We start from the raw sequence: 14,696 nt of genomic DNA on the forward strand, positions 1-14,696 counted from the left end.
TGAACAAACAATCCAGATAAACACCATGGCACTGTAGACTTAATTGTGAACATCCAGAGCTCGAGAACTCGTTCATCTCACTAACCCCTCACTAAAACACCATTCTAATAGTGAGCTTCCATTGGAAGAAGCTTAAGGTAGAAGCAATTTTGTAAAAGTATGTCACTACCCAGCACAATAAGTGCTATATAGCATCTTCTAAAGATGGACCGGAATGCTATTTGCAAACTATCACCTCACAGGAGCACCCCTCTGAGGAAACATTGATCACTCTTTGCCATTCTCTCAAAAATTAGTACTGACACAAAAGTTCAGTTCAATACTTTATTTCTTAATGTGAAGCGAGACAAGGCCTGGTCACCAAAGATTTCCTCCAAGAGGCTTCCGGTGGGAGGTGTCACCTACAAGAAAACAAGATTAAGAGAGTGAGTGAGGGTAGCTACAGCCACCAGAAGTGTTGAAGCATCCAAAATGAACTAAGTCTAGCAGACTGTTTACAGGTTTTCTCCAGTCTGCTGAAAAGCAAGCAGCAGACATTTTCCCCCACCCCTCAACCTACAGTGATAAGGCCCTCACAAGCATGCCAGTATATTAAAGGCAAGTAAAATAAAAATGGAGTATGCACAGGCCAACTGCATTGTGAGCAGACTTTAAATTGATGTTTCAAGTGCACATCTGCACATCAACCCCTTTGGCAATCTTCACTCCTTGAAGCTTGAGTTGCTGTGCCACTCTTGGCAAGTAGAGAACAGCATTTTCGATAATCATTATTCTGAAAAAGACAACCCTACATGCATGCAGTATGTCTGCATGTAGGGTTGCAGACTTTATAGGAATTTACAGATTACAGCATGAGGAAGCTGCATTAAAGGGTGGCCCAGCAGCTCAAGTTGCAAGGAGTGAGGATTACCAAAGAGATATTGGGGGGGATCGCTATATAGATACTTGATGGGAGTCATCTGCTATGGAACACAGCTTTTGGCATGGGACAAGGTCTAAGTTCAATTTTTCCTCCTGCAAAAAGATGGTGCAGGTTGCTTTCTATGCTCTTCGATCTCGTTTTCCTGCAGCCTTATTTAAAGCTTTAGCCAATTGATGCAAAGCTGGAGGGAGATGGTGTGGTGTAATGGCCTGAGCTGTCGACTTTGGAACTGGGGTAACTAGGTTCCATTATCAGATCAACGTACTGTGATTCTCAGTAAATAACGTAAGCTCTCAGTGTCTACAATTAAGCACCTTGAGACCCTCACAGGTGATTTGATGCACTTTACAGATCCTGGATTATAATAAAGCACATGACAGATTTGTGCAAACAGTTAAATACTCCAGTCTCTCCTGGTGAAGTTCATATTGTGAGCCTTCTTTTTGTCTTAGTTAGCTTCATGTCCTGTGTGAGAAAGTAGCCTCTTTCTAGCCTTGTTACCCCCACTTTTGGCATGTTTGTGAGTGTATGTCAGGGTGTTTTCACTGTCTCACTGGGATCCTACTAGCCAGGGCCCAGTGCTCATAGTGAAAACCCTATGTTTTCAGTATGTTTGTTATGTGTCACTGGGACCCTGCTAGTCAGGACCCCAGTGCTCATAAGGTTGTGGCCTATATGTATGTGTTCCCTGTGTGGTGCCTAACTGTCTCACTGAGGCTCTGCTAACCAGAACCTCAGTGGTTATGCTCTCTCATATCTTTCAAATTGTCACTAACAGGCTAGTGACCAATTTTACCAATTTACATTGGCTTACTGGAACACCCTTATAATTCCCTAGTATATGGTACTGAGGTACCCAGGGTATTGGGGTTCCAGGAGATCCCTATGGGCTGCAGAATTTCTTTTGCCACCCATAGGGAGCTCTGACAATTCTTACACAGGCCTGCCACTACAGCCTGAGTGAAATAACGTCCACGTTATTTCACAGCCATTTTCACTGCACTTAAGTAACTTATAAGTCACCTATATGTATAACCTTTACCTGATAAAGGTTAGATGCAAAGTTACTTAGTGTGAGGGCACCCTGGCACTAGCCAAGGTGCCCCCACATTGTTCAGGGCCAATTCCCCGGACTTTGTGAGTGCGGGGACACCATTACACGCGTGCACTACATATAGGTCACTACCTATATGTAGCTTCACAATGGTAACTCCGAATATGGCCATGTAACATGTCTATGATCATGGAATTGCCCCCTCTACGCCATCCTGGCATAGTTGGCACAATCCCATGATCCCAGTGGTCTGTAGCACAGACCCTGGTACTGCCAAACTGCCTTTCCTGGGGTTTCACTGCAGCTGCTGCCAACCCCTCAGACAGGTTTCTGCCCTCCTGGGGTCAAGCCAGGCTTGTCCCAGGATGGCAGAACAAAGGACTTCCTCTGAGAGAGGGTGTTACACCCTCTCCCTTTGGAAAATGGTGTGAAGGCAGGGGAGGAGTAGCCTCCCCCAGCCTCTGGAAATGCTTTCATGGGCACAGATGTGCCCAATTCTGCATACGTCAGTCTACACCGGTTCAGGGGACCCCTTAGCCCTGCTCTGGCGCGAAACTGGACAAAAGAAAGGGGAGTGACCACTCCCCTGACCTGCACATCCCCTGGGAGGTGTCCAGAGCTCCAGTGTGCTCCAGACCTCTGCCATCTTGGAAACAGAGGTGCTGCTGGCACACTGGACTGCTCTGAGTGGCCAGTGCCACCAGGTGACGTCAGAGACTCCTTCTGATAGGCTCCTTCAGGTGTTGCTAGCCTATCCTCTCTCCTAGCTAGCCAAACCCTCTTTTCTGGCTATTTAGGGTCTCTGGGGAAACTTTAGATAACGAATGCAAGAGCTCATCAGAGTTCCTCTGCATCTCTCTTCACCTTCTGCCAAGGAATCGACTGCTGAGCGCGCTGGAAGCCTGCAAAACTGCAACATAGTAGCAAAGACGACTACTGCAACTCGAACGCTGATCCTGCCGCCTTCGACTGTTTTCCTGGTGGTGCATGCTGTGGGGGTAGTCTGCCTCCTCTCTGCACTAGAAGCTCCGAAGAAATCTCCCGTGGGTCGACTGAATCTTCCCCCTGCAACCGCAGGCACCAAAAAGCTGCATTACTGGTCCCTTGGGTCTCCTCTCAGCACGACGAGCGAGGTCCCTTGAATCCAGCAACTCTGTCCAAGTGACTCCCACAGTCCAGTGACTCTTCAGTCCAAGTTTGGTGGAGGTAAGTCCTTGCCTCCCCACGCCAGACTGCATTGCTGGTAACCGCGACTTTTGCAGCTACTCCGGCCTCTGTGCACTTCTGGCGGAAATCCTTTGTGCACAGCCAAGCCTGGGTCCACGGCACTCTAACCTGCATTGCACGACTTTCTAAGTCGGTCTCCAGCGACGTGGGACTCCTTTGTGTAACTTCGGGTGAGCACCGTTTCACGCATCCTCGTAGTGCCTGTTTCTGGCACTTCTCCGGGTGCTACCTGCTGCTGAGAGGGCTCCTTGTCTTGCTCGACGTCCCCTCTACCTCCTGGCGCAATTTGCGACATCCTGGTCCCTCCTGGGCCACAGCAGCATCCAAAAACGCTAACCGCACGATTTGCAGCTAGCAAGGCTTGTTGGCGTTCTTTCGGCAGGAAAACACTTCTGCACAACTCTCCACGGCGAGAGGGATCCGTCCTCCAAAGGGGAAGTCTCTAGCCCTTTTCGTTCCTGCAGAATCCTCAGCTTCCTCTGTCCAGTAGAAGCTTCTTTGCACCCACAGCTGGCATTTCCTGGGCATCTGCCCATCTCCGACTTGCTTGTGACTTTTGGACTTGGTCCCCTTGTTCCACAGGTACCCTCAACTGGAAATCCATTGTTGTTGCATTGCTGGTTTGTGTCTTTCCTGCATTATTCCCCTATCACGACCTTTGTCCGTTGGGGAACTTTAGTGCACTTTGCACTCACTTTTCAGGGTCTTGGGGTGGACTATTTTTCTAACCCTCACTATTTTCTAATAGTCCCAGCGACCCTCTACAAGGTCACATAGGTTTGGGGTCCATTCGTGGTTCGCATTCCACTTTGAGTATATGGTTTGTGTTGCCCCTATCCCTATGTGTCCCCATTGCATCCTATTGTAACTATACATTGTTTGCACTGTTTTCTAAGACTATACTGCATATTTTTGGTATTGTGTACATATAACTTGTGTATATTTGCTATCCTCATACTGAGGGTACACTCTGAGATACGTTGGCATATTGTCATAAAAATAAAGTACCTTTATTTTTAGTATAACTGTGTATTGTGTTTTCTTATGATATTGTGCAGGTGACACTTGTGGTACTGTGGTAGCTTCACACATCTCCTAGTTCAGCCTAAGCTGCTCTGCTAAGCTACCATTATCTATCAGCCTATGCTGCTAGACACCCTATACACTAATAAGGGATAACTGGGCCTGGTGCAAGGTGCAAGTACCCCTTGGTACTCACTACAAGCCAGTCCAGCCTCCTACATCCTGGACCATTAAACCATTCTAGATTTACCTTACAAAATATTGCATAACAGTCGGATCTGATGGACATAGGCCTGGTGCAATACATCTGTTAGTTCTCATGGCACAGTAAACTACTCTTACCTCTTGATAAACGTTCTATTCTCCCAAGTCCCCTCCACCTCCAGTCCTCACAGCAATATCACCTTACACCTGCCATACCACCTCAGACTATAAACTACGATCACATGTGTAACATACGTTAGTGCATGTAACATTCAATTTATGAACCCTTAACTTACTTTATAGTGCAGGCAGTGTCAGATGCAAGGACAGGCTTCACACAGCAAAGTGGACAACTGAGGAACACCAGGTCAGCTGCAGAAAACCAAAACACATTAGGCGCTGAAACCACTATGCACACTATTCATTTTGCAAAGATAAGTACTACAAAACATGGACTGCAAATAAAATAATCCTCTTAACTTGCTATATCAAAATAATGAACCAACAGCAAGACACTGACTCCAGTCACGAGGGCTCCAGTTTTTGCCTCATTCCAAGGTTGTCACTTCTGGTAATAGGGAGAAAATTTGACTGCAGTCTATCAAGAAAGGCACTCTGGGGTGCTCTTGGAACCCTTAAGTCAAGGTGTGAGATCAGACCAATCTCTTCCATTTCTACAGCCAGTCTCCCCCTGCTCCCCTTGGGACATCCCAAGAAACATGCAGCCATGTGGGGCCCCAGCTAGGGTGCCAGAGTCAGCATAAAACAGCAAGTTTTATGTTTTGACATGTATATTTAAGACAGTAGGAAAGGAGAATCTAATAAAAGCTTGAATATAAATGCCTGCAAACATTTAAGAGGCAGGACAAAGGCTTGTCAGTTACATAGTAACTGAATCTCACAACCTAAATATTTTAGTGTGTGTTAATGGCACTCAAAATAGATGTTTGCATTCAAAACAGCCTCAGCAGCAACCCCACATGTACACTACCCTGGATTAACAGTGTAAAAGGGCTAGAGCCACCATATTAAGTTGAGACTACGACAAAGGCTAGCAGGCACTATTTATCTGAAGGTGCTCGCAAGTGCATATATTTAAGCTCTCTCGAGTCCTTAGCCCAGCCTCCAAACCTCACCTTCCCCAAAATCCACTGCTTAAAATACACCCAAGGCCTATGGAAAGCCACCTTACTCTAGTAATGCTACTATAGACGCACCTTACAAATCAGTTTGAAGTGCAAGCCATTTCATGAACTAGGACTGCTGAATGAAATGTTGCAGAGGGAACAGTATTCACCATTTCATAGAAAAGCATAAGGTGTAGATTCCATATTAACCTTGAATTACAGTTCTATTGGTCCATAACGCAAACACCTTTTAGGAACATGTATAAATGCAGTCATGCTCAATAGTAGTTTAATGAAATGTTTTCTGGTATTAGTACACTCAAAACTATTCCTAATAGGGATTTAATATGGGACAGTTTCCCCTTTGTTGATGTATATTCTACTGCAGTCTTCAAACCGTATTGCTTGCTGAATCCAGTTTATTTTATGGTAATTTGAATTACATTCCCTTAAAATTGGATTTCCATGATTTAGTTACCTCCATTTTCTTTTCCAATAATTGAAAGTCATAAACCCATGACTTACCCTCAATGCTGCAGCTTAAGCCGATTGGTTCAAAGCAGATATGTAGGCAGCTTAACTACCATCTATGCTTCAGGAATTGGTGCAGCACTGAGAAACCAAAGGCCGCTTCTGAAGCTGCAGGAAATCTGTAAGAGGACAAATTGGTCCAAAGCTCCAGTGGAAAAGCCAATATCAGACTGGGACAGTGACTTAATCATTTGTGCATACTGTGCCAGCAGTAAGTCCTTCCAGTGTCAAAGCTAGCAGCTCTTCCTCCACAAGGAGTTCTCTAGAGATGAGATTTCACTGCGAGATGTCTATTCAGAGGCGTTCTGAGTGGCCCTTGGGTGCCAGAATTCAGGCTATCTCGAGAGAGGTGACAGATGGCACCAATTTCTGCCACCTCTGTAGACATCAGCACTACAGCTGGATCCGCCAATGTGCACCCAGAAAGAAAAACCTGGATGCCCACTGGGGTCCCGGCTGCAGTGCTGAGGTCAGGCATAAATAAAAAAAATGTCTCTAAAATGTAAAGTTAAAAAAAAAAGTAAAGTTAAAAAAAAAAGTAAAGTTAAAAAAAAAAGTAAAGTTAAAAAAAAAAGTAAAGTTAAAGTACAAGAGGCTAGGGAAAATATGAAAGGAACTATTGCTAACAGACATACAATAGCGTGGCAGGACACTAGCATCTTGCAGCCCCTCACACCTATTGAATTGGTGACAAACAACTTCCACCTTAAGCTACATTTATATCCAAACAATCTTCACTCACTGGGCAGTGTAGAAAAGTACCCTCTTGGCATGGTTACCCCCCACTTTTTCCCTGCTGTCACTGTCTTTTCACTGGGATCCTGCTAACCAGGACCTTGGGGACTGCTCTCCTGTGAGTTGTGTAAGACTTGGCACCCCCCACAGGTGGCATACTGGTGCTCCCATGCAAGTCCCTTGTAAATGGTACTTGGGTACCAAGGGCATCAGCAATTCCCCAGGAGCCGCAGTATGTATTGCGCCACCCATGAGAGGCAATGCACAGTGCATCTGCAGGCCTGCTATCTGAACCTGCTTGAGAAGGTACATACACCCTTTCACTACAGGTCAATGCACCAAGTCACTTTAAGACATCCCTCTGTCAGGCCCTCCTATCCCAGAGGGCAGGGTGCAGGTACCAGTGTCTGAAGGCACCCCACCTGAGCAGAGGTGGGCCATGAACACCAGTCCCATTATACTGGACTTCAAAAGTGCAGGGGAAGCCATTTTACCCTGTGTCCAGCTACATAATGCTAACTCTAAACATGGCCATTGAATGTTTCAAACATGTCAGAAACCAACCCTACTACTGTTGCCAGTATTGGCTGTATGCCATGCACTCTAGGGGCTCCTTAGAGAACACCCCCTGGCATTGCTCCAACTAGTCCTGTGGGGTTTAAGACAGCCCAAACTACCACCCTGCAGACTGTTTGTCCTCCTGCTGCTTGATCAGCTCAAGCAGGGTAAGGCAGAATAAAGGATTTCCTGTGGGAGAGGGAGGTAACACCATCTCCATTGGGAAGGTGTAACATGGCTTGGTAGGGGTAGCCTCCCCAAGCTACTGGTATGCTTTGAAGGGCACATTTGATACCAACTTGCATAAACTGGTTTGCACCAATCCAGGGACCTCTAGACACTGCTCTGGCATCAAAGCAAACAATGGAAAGGGAATAACTACACCCCAGTTCATCACCACCCTGGGGGGTGGGGATTCAGAACTCCAGTTGGCCACTGGATTCTACCACCTTGGACTCAAGGTGGGCAGAGGCCCATGGGAGAATTGGAGTGGTCAGGCAGGTACACAGAACACCCCCCCCCCCCACACACACACCAATATATGGTCACCCTCAAGTACCAACTGCCACGATGAGTCCTCATGGATCTTCTCTCCCCAGAGCTGCATGGATCCAGCATTACAGGTGGTCTGGAGCGGTCCCTTTAGTCCCATCTACCAGCTGCCCAACTTGGGAGATGGCGAGCCCTTGCCTCTTCAAGCAGGACCCCCGTGCACAGCAACTCTTGCAGTTACCAAGCCTGGTTTGTGCCTCCAAGGAATCTTCATGCTTTAGGTAGCCCTGGCCCCCAACACCTTTCTACAACAGTCTCCTGCCTGCTGCTACAGTAGGGTGCGACACTTCAGGGGTAGTGAGTGGACCTCACTGCAACTCCTTTGCCTGCTGCCTGGGGGGTACCTCTTAACTCCCAGCTGCTAAAGGTCACCCACCAGACTCCTCCTTGGGTTGAGTTTCCTGGACCTTCTTGGTACTTTTCCGCCTTACACACCATCTCCTCCATTTGCCAAAGCTTGGTGGTTTTCCAGCTCCTGACACAACAGGACAGCATCATGAACAGGATGTTATTCCCTTCCTTTGGAGATCATCTTGTCTGGCTCTTCCAGAGTAGTCTTGTTGGGACCGAGGCACAAGATGTACTTACCTATCCTGGTGGCAAGGGCATGCACTGGGATACTTACCTTTTGGGGTTCCTAGTTCCTCCTTCTCCCAATTCCACATCTTTGGGTGGAGGACTCTTCATATTCCACTTTTAGTATATGGTTTGGCCCTCACCACTATTGCTTTTACCAATGCTCACTGCTTTCCATGTTTATCTGATTAAAAATGTGTACACAGTGTTTACTTACCTCCAGTTAAGGGGGGTGCCTATTAGTATTCTAATATTTGTGTTACCATAATGAAGTATTTATTTTTGTAACACTGTTCTTTCATGTGTCTAAGTGGTGTGTGACGAGTGGTATTGCATAAGCTTTGCATGTCTCCCAGGTAAGTCTTGGCTGCTCAGACAAATTACCTCCAGAGAGCCCTGGCATCCTAGATAGTGCCTACACCTCACTAACAGGGGATACCTGCTATAAGGTGATAACACCATAGGTGCTCACCACACACCAGCTTCCTACAGTCAACACGCTCTCCCCTCCGATATACTTTTCAGTAAATATTTGGATAAAGGTTCTTTGTCATGTATGGACAAGTGTCTGTTGGATTGCACCAGGAATTTTTACATACAGGTAATCATGCAGGCTTCCTTTGTTTTGAGTCTTCAAAAATGTTGGTAAGTTTACCAAACACTTTCCCACCCAGCTCCACCTACCAATCGGCATTCTTCTCGCTTCCCACTGCCCCTTAAGTCCCTTTCATGCACCCTGCCCTTGTAAAATGTATTTTAACCTTTGTTGGAAAATCTGAAGCTGCCCCCTCTCCTCCTGACCAAGATACGCCCCAGAAAATGTATGGATTAGAACTTATCCACTGTGTTCCTGTCCACAATCCTTTTCTTCATAAGGATTCCTTTTATAGTTAATTTCAAACATTACAGAATTAGTTCTGGAAATTGATCAGCGGGAATCAGATTCTGTGCTGTTTCTGGGATAAGCCACGGGGACCTATCACTTGCAGTATGCAAGTGGTACCTTTGCCCTGGTTAAGTCAGCTTCAGTCAGTTATGGCATTCAGAACCTGCACCTAATAGCAAGATCAAAAGTACAGCAAAAAGGTATTGGCGGAATCCCACGACCTTCAGGACCCTCAACAGCACTAGAGCAAGTTAGAAGTTTTAACACTGCAAACAGAATTTATGAATATAGGGTGCCACCAAGGAAAAAAATATAACTCCTTACCACTAGGTTTATACAATTTAGCTTCAGATCCAAGTGAAGGCCTCCTGGTGGCAAGTAGATGCAAAGTTCTGGTGCAAGGTCTGGCTACAGAGACCACACAACTAGTAAATGACTACATTGGTAGTCAATTTCACTTAGTTTGCCATTTACAGGTCAAGGTATTAGCTATTAAAACAGGCAGTATCCTCAGGAAGAGAACGTTACTTCTGAGCTGGAAGGAGGGTACTCACCAATTCAAAACGGCCACTCCTATCATAAAACGTGAGCCAAAAAGCCCACTTGGGAGATTTGTTATAATCATTTTACCCACAAACCATTTAACAGATAAATCCGAGCCATGCAGGATGTTGCAAGTCGTGAAAAGTCCCGTGTGAAGTCCCTCCACACTAGAGATATTTAACTGAAGAGAAACAAGGAGGCGAGTTCATTCTTCAGCCAGGGAGAAATGAGTTGACACTCCCAAGATATGTTCATTCAAGGGTGATTTTGTAGCCTCCAGAAACATAAGTCTGAAAGTCATTTTTTGCCTACACAGGTGTAGTTCGTTGAAGACAGTTTTATAATGGCAGGGTAAGATTTGTCTCAAACACCTTTAAAGCTGTAACTTCAAAGATGGCTTGGTTAATCGAACGAGGGCACTCACTTTACCCAATCACACTGACGACGTGCATTAGTGACAAGGCAGAGTTTCTGCAGTTAATATTTTTCTCCAGTTTTTAGGGCTCATTGTGCCCCTGTGTATACCTTTACGATAATAGACTATTGTTGCGTGTGTCCTCCCTAACCGCGTGTATGGAGCCTGACTACAAGCAAATTCATCACCAGCTGCTGAGCAGAGGTCACTGAATTAATGTCTGCAGGCAAGACCCACTCGAGGACCTATCTAAACACCGGCAGCGAGAGAAATTCAGTCTGAACTGCGAGTACAAACCATAACACGGTGTACTAGCTTGCGGTACTGAGCCTCTGCGACAACGTAAGAAAAACAGAGTTAAAGAAAGTTGGAGTGAAAACAGCCATTCGTAGTAAACTACTCAATTTGGGAGGGGTCGGGTGGAGTGCGCGAGCAAATCAAAAAGGGAATTTCAGTTCAGTACACCTCCCTCCTCTCTTGCTAAGGTCAACTGTACTGATATGATGAGACGTTATAGACGACAACCAGCAAATCTGCAAAAAAATGAAAAATGGATATGCAATGCACTCCACCTGAACATGGAATCTCCACACAGCGGCCCCGAGACAACTGTCTCATTAGGGATAAAGGTACTCCTACACGGTACAGAGCCTCGTAATAGTCCGAAGATGGGAGAGAACTCTGCAACGGGGAAGATATCTTACTAACAGATCCCAAAACACAGCTAAGGAATCACAGTACCCCGAGAGTGACGAGAAGCTGGTTAGGGGCACCGCCTCCCACATTCAAAAGAAGCGTTCCTCACCCTTGGAGGCGCTCCCCCCACTTTCTCCAACTCAAGACCCAGTGCTCGAGGCAGTCCGGACCCTTTGAGAAGCGTCCTTGCACACCTCAGAGCTGCATCTTAACATGGGTACTTCACCTTAGAGCCAGAGGCACGGGCTGCAGGAATCACTTTGGGGGGTGGTGAGGAAAAAAAAAATCCCTCCAACAGTGTTCGCGTACAATATTGTAATAAAATTAACTTCAATTTCAACGGCCCGCACAAAATTCCCTCCAAACACAAGTTAAAGATTGTTCTCTTCCACCTATAACACGAGCTCCAACATGCATCGCACTCTAAGAAAGCGAACTGTCAGTGTCCGTCCTCTGCAGTTCATGTTACACCGCGGTTCACTCTTGCGAGACCGGACACAGCTGCACCGTATCTGCAAGTTAAAGTAATTAAACCTACTTGCATACTTACTATGGAGTTTAGAGAACACTGGTGTCCCCCAGACCAGCATTTCCCTTCCAGCTCGCATTTTCTTTTCATGGGCGTTATTCCAATTTTACACTGAACTACAAGTCCCAGAACACAACAGTGAATTACTAAACAAAAAAATACCGTTAACAAGTCATTTAGCCATAAATGCTCTGAAAGGAAGACCAGAGTCTTCTTAAGGAAACGGAAATAAAAGCACTTGGCAATGGCGAAAACATTTCATAGTAAACACTACAGAAACACTAAATTATCAAAGTGCAAACGGCCAGAGCTGAAATACATAAAAACTAAACATTAGTTAAAACGTTTTGTTAGCAAGTTTACGTTTAATTGGAAAATTAACAAAGCTAGATCAAAAAAAAACCACAGTAATCAATTGCAGAAGTTTAAAGGGAGCAATGACAGCTCCGCAGAGAGATCATCACGTGGGATAACGCAGCTTCGAGACGGATTATGGAAAAAAGAATAGCGACCTGCAAAAGAAACGAAGATTTACAAGGTATTTAAAATAAAGATCCCACCACCTCTCGTTCACCCACCTCTGTCTTGAGCCGCCATCCCATCCCTTCTTCGAGGAAAGAGAAGCATCAAGGTCCTAAAGTTCAAAACAAGTCAATTATAAAACACAACAACCTGAGAACGCCCGGTGAGCGATACAACTCAGAACTATTGCTATTAACAAACTAGACACATACATAAAAACGTAGACGAGAGCAACTCAACTTCCAAACACAACGTGAACAGCACAAACCAACCTAATGCCCACGCTGACCCTTTTTAAATCCACAGTCTGGCGCGCCAGTAGGTCACGTGGCCACCTTTGGACAAATCAGAGGCTCTCCGATGATTCCAAGTCACGCCTATTTCGGTCATGTGACAACCTCCTGGCCAATCCAAGGCGTCCGTGATATCTTGGCGGCAGAGAGGTGAAACAGATGGAAGCGATATCTGCGGCCGTCATGTGAACAGTCCGGTTATCATTGATTGGCTCCCGAGGAAGAGCGAGGTTGTGATTGGATGGGCTGTGTTCGGACGCGCGCAACAGCTGGGTGTGTCTATCTCACGGAGGCTTCTGGTACCTGTAGGGGGCAGGTGATAGCCCCGTGGGTGGGACGCTCCTGGTCTGAGCAGGCTGGCCTCAGCACTGGGTGCCTTTAACTCCCCGGGTGAAGGGGGCCTTTCTCGTGCACAGTTTATACCCTGAAGCTGTAGGGCAAGTGGCTCTGGTGTGGGGTGAGACGGGCTAGGGATGTCACCCGCTTCTGTTTCATCAGCCCCTGCATTCTCATCGGAGACTTTTCTTCACAGTCTAACACATTCAGTGAGTCATATATAGTTGGGTCACTGGAATTATGCGATTGTGTTGCCACAGCAATGTTTTGCATAATTATAATTTTGCCACATAGTCCATTATTTCCCTCATATTTTGCAGATTTTAAAGAAAAAAAGATTCTGGCTCAAACAGTTAAAAGGGTAAAAAAAAAAATGCAGCGACCTGTGTTTCCGTGTAGTGAGAGGCCGTTTGCAAACCTGGACCGATCACTTTTTTTTATTGCTTATTGCTATATTTGGATATTAAAATTGTACTAATGACGTGGGACCAATGCCCAGACAGTGTTACTGAGTTTAAATATAACAAAATAAAGAAGTAATACTATTACAAAATGTGCTCCATTTTTTGTCTTTTCTTGCTGCATAGTTCACTAAACCCCACCGTGTAATGTGGTCCTCTCTTGCCACATAATTATAGTGGTCCTGGTTATAGTCTTGGTTCACCTGCATTGCTCAGAACTGAACATTTTGGGATAACCACCTTTGTTAAAGGAAAGCCCAGGCATGCATTAATGGGGGTTCGACACTACGGAGATGTCTGATTTGAAATATCTGTTACTGGATCGGGTTGTCCTTTGTAACGGGTGCTCCAGATCCCAGACAGATGTGTTCACATCCCAAAACACGTTTCTCATGGTACTGAGCAGCACTTTTATTGTGCCTAGGTCATGTCCTAGACAGCGCTTTAAATGGTTAGGTACTGAATACCTGCGCGCAATTAATTTAAAATGGTGTGTACCGCACTGGTGCATTGCCCTCAGCTGCTCCACTACTGAAACCAGCCAACTGGATGCTGCCGACCCCCACCAATGCACTGTAGTACTGACCACCGGTAACTGGTACTATTCTGCAATTGGTATCATTAACACAGACACCCATATAGCGGAGACCATCAAATACCATAAACGCATGCCTGGAAAAAAAAAAAAAAAAACCCCGCCACCACCCAAAAAAATTGAACTCAATTCAATACTTTATTTTCTTGAAATACGTAATGCTAAGAATCACAGAAGGATCCATCCCTCTGCTGGCTCCAAGGCTTGGTGCATCCCCGGTGGGTTCAGTATGTGACCGTGGACCCAAGATTTGTTTTATGATGTAAAATGAACATTTTTGACAATTGACATTGAATTTCCCTTAGCCATCCCACTCATTCCTTCAAACAATCCCTTAAACCACAGTTCTTTGATAGGTTCTGTCCCTGTGCCTTTTGGTGCAGGACTACTGCTGCCACATGCTCCTTCAAATATAACTCACCAGATGATGGAGGACAGTTCTTTCACCACATTGGAAATGGCTTTTTGTTCTTTCTGGTGTAGTCTTTCCTCTTCGTGTGTATGTCCCTCTCCTAAAGCATGGGTGCATTACTTATATCCTTCTACTGCTCATTTTTTCAGCCTCTACTTTTTTCTGTGTGTTTCAATCAATCAATCAGGGATTTGTAAAGCGCACTACTCACCCATGAGGGTCTGAAGATGCTGAGGAGGGGTGGGGTGAGAAGGTGGGGCGGAGGTGCTGCTACTGCCCGAACAGCCAGGTCTTGAGAAGTTTCCTGAAGGTAAGGAGGTCTTTGGTCTGGCACAGATAGGTGGGAAGAGTGTTCCACGTTTTGGCAGCGAGGTGCGAGAATGATCTACCGCCGGTTGTAGTTCTGCAGACGCGTGGGACGGTTGCAATGGCAAGGTCGGTGGAGCGGAGATGCCGGGTCAGGGTGTAGAAGGAAAGTCGTCTGTTGAGGTATTCTGGT

General features: G+C 45.9%; 1 long non-coding RNA gene across 3 annotated transcripts; it reads right to left on the minus strand.

The window, feature by feature from the left end:
* Positions 1–310: 310 nt before the first annotated feature.
* LOC138273947 (uncharacterized) lies at positions 311–12,454 on the minus strand. 3 transcript variants are annotated; one of them, XR_011200316.1, is made up of 4 exons: positions 12,373–12,454; positions 12,157–12,212; positions 4,727–4,802; positions 311–401 (listed from the first exon to the last, which is right to left on the minus strand). It is a non-coding gene; the product is annotated as an uncharacterized lncRNA (long non-coding RNA). The 3 variants fall into 3 exon arrangements; XR_011200315.1 differs by having other exon boundaries at positions 12,313–12,432; XR_011200314.1 differs by lacking the exon at positions 12,373–12,454 and having other exon boundaries at positions 12,157–12,298.
* Between the last annotated feature and the right edge of the window lie 2,242 nt (positions 12,455–14,696).

This window comes from Pleurodeles waltl, unplaced genomic scaffold (assembly GCF_031143425.1).
Source record: "Pleurodeles waltl isolate 20211129_DDA unplaced genomic scaffold, aPleWal1.hap1.20221129 scaffold_127, whole genome shotgun sequence".
Taxonomy (NCBI): Eukaryota; Metazoa; Chordata; class Amphibia; order Caudata; family Salamandridae; genus Pleurodeles; species Pleurodeles waltl.